The following is a 6,000-nucleotide window of genomic DNA, read 5'->3' on the forward strand; positions in this document are numbered from 1 at the left end:
ATTTCGTCGAGAGTACAAATCAAGAGTTACAAAATGGTGGGATTTCAACCCGGTTACAGTTTTCTTTCCAAAAGTAAAAAGAAGAAAATACAAAGTCAAGCAAACAGGTCGTCAAGATCAGCATCCAATTCAACTCGGAGCCCGGTTTCAGTTGGTAGCTCGGTTGTCAGATCTTCCACCGGTGGTTCCACCCGAGCTGACTAGATGGCAGGATCATTGACGACCGCGGCATTGTTCGGCACGGTCTCTTTTTCATTATCCTCAGATTCAAGGAATTTTTGTTGAATGGCAGCTACATACTCCGCCATACAGCTCGGTATGAAGTACGATGGAAGGTTCAGGAAAACCTCAGCCTCTGGACCGTGACCGAGCTATTCCACTGCCGTTTTCCCCCCGCACTTGAAAAATAGATCCTTGGCAGCTTCGCACTGCAGGATGTAGGTTGCTTCACCTTCTTTGTAGCCACGGTCTTCCGCATCGCCAATCTTCTTCTCAAGTTCAGTTATTTTGGCCTTCTTGTTCTGCTCAACTGTGGCAAGCTCACGCAGGTAACGATCCTTCAACTCGGTTAAAGCTTTTTGTTTGTCCACTTCGGCTAAGTCAACTAGGCCGGTGAGGCGGGCGATCTCAAATTGTAGCTCAGCCATTTTTTGTTTGACCTCGTTTAGCTCGGCCGTCTTCTTGTCAGCCTCTGCCACGGCTTGCCTTGTTGTTTCGCGTAGCTCTAGCACACGCTTATGAGCAATCTGGTTCTTTTGCATGGCATGCATAAATGTGGTAAACAATTTTGAGTGAGAAACGAGCTAACAGTTGCACAAAATAGGAAAACAAAGGAAAGAGTACTCACCAGCACCATTGATTTGGTGGCCGAGCAGATAGCTTTTAGCTCGATAAGGTGGGCATGGTGATCCATATCAGGGGGCAGACACACGCTCTTATCCAGGTTGAAGGCCAGCATGTGATCTTTATCTGCCACCACTGAATCTATTTGTCTGATGGCTCAGTTCAGATATGTTAATCTCCGTGCCCAATCAGAAGAGTTAGCTCGGTCTGGGCTCTCAGGTTATGGGCTCGGTACTTCGGTTGGGGGAAGCACAGTTTCGTCCTCATCGACGAGGCATGGCTCGGTAGTGGAAGACCGAGCGCGCTTGCGAGTCCGAGACGATTCAGGTTGATGGGATGGCAGGGCTACCACGGTCTCCTGGGTTTGACCGGCTTGTGGTACCTCGGGCAGGTTTGTCTCGGTGAGGAGTGCTCTTACGGCTCTCTTCTTGGCCATTTCTTGTTCAGCAGTTAGTGGGATGAGATTGATTTGAGGCAAGGATGGATCTGGCTCTGGCGAAGGTTCAAGGAGGAAATCGGTCACTCTGGTCTTCCTACGGCTACTATATTGGTAGGTCGGTTCAAAATTTAGTAGCTCGGCCCAGCTTCTGTTTGAATATCGGAGTGCAGCACGAAGTGCGTTTAAGTTGGGGTAGCTGTGCTGAGACTTAAGGAAGTTCAAATCTGCATGAAGGAAAAAAGATAACAGTTACTACGGTTCAAAATAAGAAAACCAAAGTAAAGAAAAGCATGGAATTGAGCCGAGGTAATCCTACCAGCTACACCTTTGTTCTAATTTATTCTGTCGCCCGGGATCTGGGCTTATTGATCCTCAAAATTCCCAGATACCCAGAAGAAATCATCATCATTCACATCTTTATCCGGGGTATTCTTTATTATCTTTTCACACCGGTGCCTTATTCTTAAATAGTAAACCCAGCCATCTTCAGCCGATCCTATGGAATATTGGTAGAAGAGCCCGGCTAAACCGAGGTTAAGGCCAGCTCGGCAATTTAGCTCAGCGATGCCATTTATTATGCGGTATGAATTTGTGGAAAGTTGGGTAGGGCAGAGGTTGGTTTGTCTGAGGAACTCACAAAGAAGGGGCTGAATAGGGAATCTTTGTCCGGTTTCTACAATGGAAAGAAGTGTAAAGGGAACAAAGCCAGGGTTTTCCCAGGGTGTGATATCTAGGTCGGCTAAGGTAAGGTGGACATCGTCAGGAATGTTAAAGTCCCTTCGGAACTCGGCCATAGCCCCTGGTGAGTTTACCAAAAATCTATATTTACCCATGAGGTTTTAAATTATGTATAAATTAACGGAGTATTAGCTCGGTCGTGAAATGACGCTGAGTAGCTCGGTTGAGCATTCAAGGGAGTGCCTAGCAACCTAAGTCTGCAAAGTGAAAAAAAGAAACGTGTTAAGCACAAATCGTTGGACCGTGCTAAAAAAAAAATAACAACAAAGGCAAGATAAATGTAGTCCCAGCTCGGCTACGTGGGCCGTTATTGTCACGACCCAAACCCGCCCCTATAGGTTTAGCATCGTAACCGGCCAGTAATCCTGGGATTACCGACGGCCTCTGAGACAGATTAACATAATATTAAGGGCTAGCGGAAGCAAATAACAATATACAACGTCCATTGAGCTGTGCAAACCTATATGAGACAGAAAAATTTTAAACTTTTTATATACATATATACACATTATCTTTAAGTCATCCTATGTATACAGATTAGACAAAAAAGGACTTAACCCTATTTACAAAAATACACAAGACTTGTTTAACCAAACAAGAAAATAGAACTTAAACTTTAAATCACTTAGCGACAATCACTTGACATATCCGGAACCTCCACAGGAGGCATATAGGTTGGCTGACAAAAACAGATTCTAGGCAGATGCCTCTAAGCCTGGTCACGCGCCTGATCACCTACATACATGAATAATACAGTGAGCTAGAGCCCAGTGAATAATAACAAAGTAAAGGGTTTTAATGAATGAGTCCACACAAATTCAAAATTCATAATTCAGTTTCGTATCAAATTCATAATTTGTCCAGATCATATACAGAAATCATAAGTCATGCTTAAACATGCGTGATACATCTATTAGCATTAACAGAACAGAACATAACATAACATAACGTATACACGTGAGATTACGAATAACCTGTTCCATAAAGAAACCTCCGGATCCGGGTAACAGAACAGAACAAAAATATGCTGAGCCCCCGTGACGAGGCCTCCGGTACGGGTAACAGAGTGCTAACAGATTAAGTTTCATAAAGGAACCTCCAATACCGGATAACAGCCAACAGATATCACATGATGCTAAGGATGTCACGAATACATACCAGAAATTGGACAATCATTCATTGTGCAGAACATATCATTTCAGAAAACAGATCTCATTTTGTCACACAGAAAATAAGTACAGTTGAACATAACTTTACTAAGTTATTACTCACAGATAGCCACAGAAGCAAATCAGACGGACTAGACATATCGGATAAATCAGGCAGACAATGGCACGTGACCTACACAAGCACATAACATATACACATTGAAATACAATATTACTCCCTTGATCAAACTTGACTTTCCTAGTCTTTTCCCGTCTAAACAGTCCGAAGTTCTACTATGCTTATTCTTACTCATTCAAATAAACCGGGTTCTTATTTCACATATTCTTTCATTACTAAGCCCTTCTTTTCCAAATAGATTGATCTTTTACTTGGCTTCTTAAAAAATTACAACTAGATCAATGATTCATTCCTTAACTAACTAATCTATGTTGACTGGTAGCTTATTAATCTTTATTGAATCACAAATCATGTCTAGAGTGCTTTGGAAAGAGATGAGGATAAAAATATGAACTAAATGCAACTTTCCAAAATATGCTGAAAATGGGTCTCCGCTCAAGCGCCACTTTGGTCGCTCGAGCGGACTGTAAAATTTGAAAACTTCTGGGAGCTCGATTTCCACGCTCGAGCGAGACTTTCCTCGCTCGAGCGGACAACGTAAATTCTGAAATTCCAAAATTGCAATTGAAGTTCAAATTCGGTATTCAAAGCCTCAAAACATGTACTTTTAGTACACAAAAATGGAAAACCATTATATAATTAAATAAACACTTTCAATCAGAAATCATTCATTCAAAATCATACTCCAATTGTCCAAATTTAGTTTTAACTCACTTTCTTTATATCAAACCCACAATATTAAAATATGAATTAGACTTTCCAATTCTTGAAATTACATTACATGCATGGGTTAAAATTTAATTATAAAATCAAAACTTTAGGATTAATTCCAAATTTTCATAAACTTGACTTTCTTAAAACATTTCCTTCATCTCTTCAAAAAGAACTTGAATGGCTCAATTTCCTTAAAACCCATGTACTACAAGAAAATACTACAAAATCAAATAAAAACAATTAAGTTTCCAAATTAATTTCCACAATTATGAGTCTACTTAATTTCTTACTTAAAACCTTATTTCTTACGAAATCCATGAGACTAATTCCATAACTTCCTTAATTCAATGATGCATGGAGGATTATCTAAAACATGAAATTAAAGTTATAAAACTCTTAGAAAAATATTTGCATGTGTGAAATTAGAGTCAAAATTCAAACCAATTACATCCAAAATTCCTTTAATTCAATGTTAAGTTCAAAATGTTCATAAATTCATAATTTCCCAAAACTTGCTCTCCTTGTACCCAAACATGAAATTAATTCTCCAACTTTCTCAAAGATTCATTGATGCATGTAAAGATGAAGCCCAAATTCATGAGGAATAACACAAACTAAACTTAAAATAATCAATTTCTAATTTATTTTCCATAATCATCCACATGCATGTAACCCATTTCATGTTTTGAACCCAATTCCAAATTAACTTCCATATTTTGAATCCAATTCAATTCCTTCATCATTTTACTAATTCTTCTTAAATCATGAAATTGAAATGATAAACTCTTTTAAAGAAATATTTGCATATATGAAATTAGGATCAAAATTACTGATTTTATATTTTTCCCAAACAAATCATAATTTAATTCTTGAATTACTTCAACCTAGATTTTTATTAATTTCCTTCATATCTAACCCAAATTTAAACTTATCAATCTTTTACACATGAATTAAATCTAAAACCTTGAAATTCCAACATGCATGCAAGGATGAGTTTTAATTTGTGAAGAATAATAGAAATCAAACTCTAACTAATTAATTTTCAAAATGTATTCCCGTTATCTTAAAACATAATTCAAAATTTCTTCATCTTCTTGCTAATTCCTATTAATTACAAGATTTTGAGTCCAAACTCACCTTCAATTTCAAGGGTAATATAAATATTCTACAAGAAATCAAGCATAATTTCATACCTTAAACTTATTTCCAGCATGTTTGGTAAATTTTCCTTTCTTCCTTCAAAATTTCGACTCCTTGTTGAATTTCCAGCACCTCTCTCTCTCTCTCTCTCTCTCTCTCTCTCTCTCACAGTTTCTCTCTTTCTCTTTTTTTTTTTCTTCTAACTCTCTATTTTCCCTACAAGAACTCATATATTAATGCATTTATATATATCATTTGTTGCCTTCCTCTTTACACGTGCACACACACTTGTAAATCATAACCAGATTTCTTAGTACACCCGCCTAAATTCTCGGTGCACCCACAACCAAAATTCTAGTTTGTTCCACTAGACAATTTATGCTTAGGATTAATTTTAATTAAGCAACACTTGGTCTTAATAAATCTTGGTTAACACGCAAATAATTAATCATAACAAATCACAATTCCCATAATTTAATTAGTCTAATTTGACTTTCATTAAGGCCTAATTAATTTTATTTAATTTTATTAATCTGGATCAGATTTTTTTTTAATCGAACTCCTAAAAGGTTCCAAATATTAAATTAAACTTATTTTCATCCTCAATTTTGATTTCCCAAATCATTTAGGCCTTCAATTTTTGATCAAACACCAAATCTTCATCAATCAATTACATATTCAAATTGGACCTTCCATAAATGAATTTAATTCATAATAGTCACAATTCTCAACCCTCATAATTTAGTTAACTTAATTTTCTCCAATTCGGATCAAATTAATCGAATCTCAATTTTACTTCCTTAAGCCATTTGGACCCTTAATTTCTAATTCCAAAATAA

The 6,000-nt window shown here is 37.4% G+C and overlaps 1 long non-coding RNA gene across 1 annotated transcript; it reads right to left on the minus strand.

The window, feature by feature from the left end:
- Positions 1–2,485: 2,485 nt before the first annotated feature.
- LOC114264590 (uncharacterized) lies at positions 2,486–5,344 on the minus strand. Its single transcript, XR_014331050.1, has 2 exons — positions 5,215–5,344; positions 2,486–2,755 (listed from the first exon to the last, which is right to left on the minus strand). It is a non-coding gene; the product is annotated as an uncharacterized LOC114264590 (long non-coding RNA).
- Between the last annotated feature and the right edge of the window lie 656 nt (positions 5,345–6,000).

The sequence above is a fragment of the Camellia sinensis genome, chromosome 1 (genome assembly GCF_055761805.1).
Source record: "Camellia sinensis isolate YWXY chromosome 1, ASM5576180v1, whole genome shotgun sequence".
Lineage (NCBI taxonomy): Eukaryota > Viridiplantae > Streptophyta > Magnoliopsida > Ericales > Theaceae > Camellia > Camellia sinensis.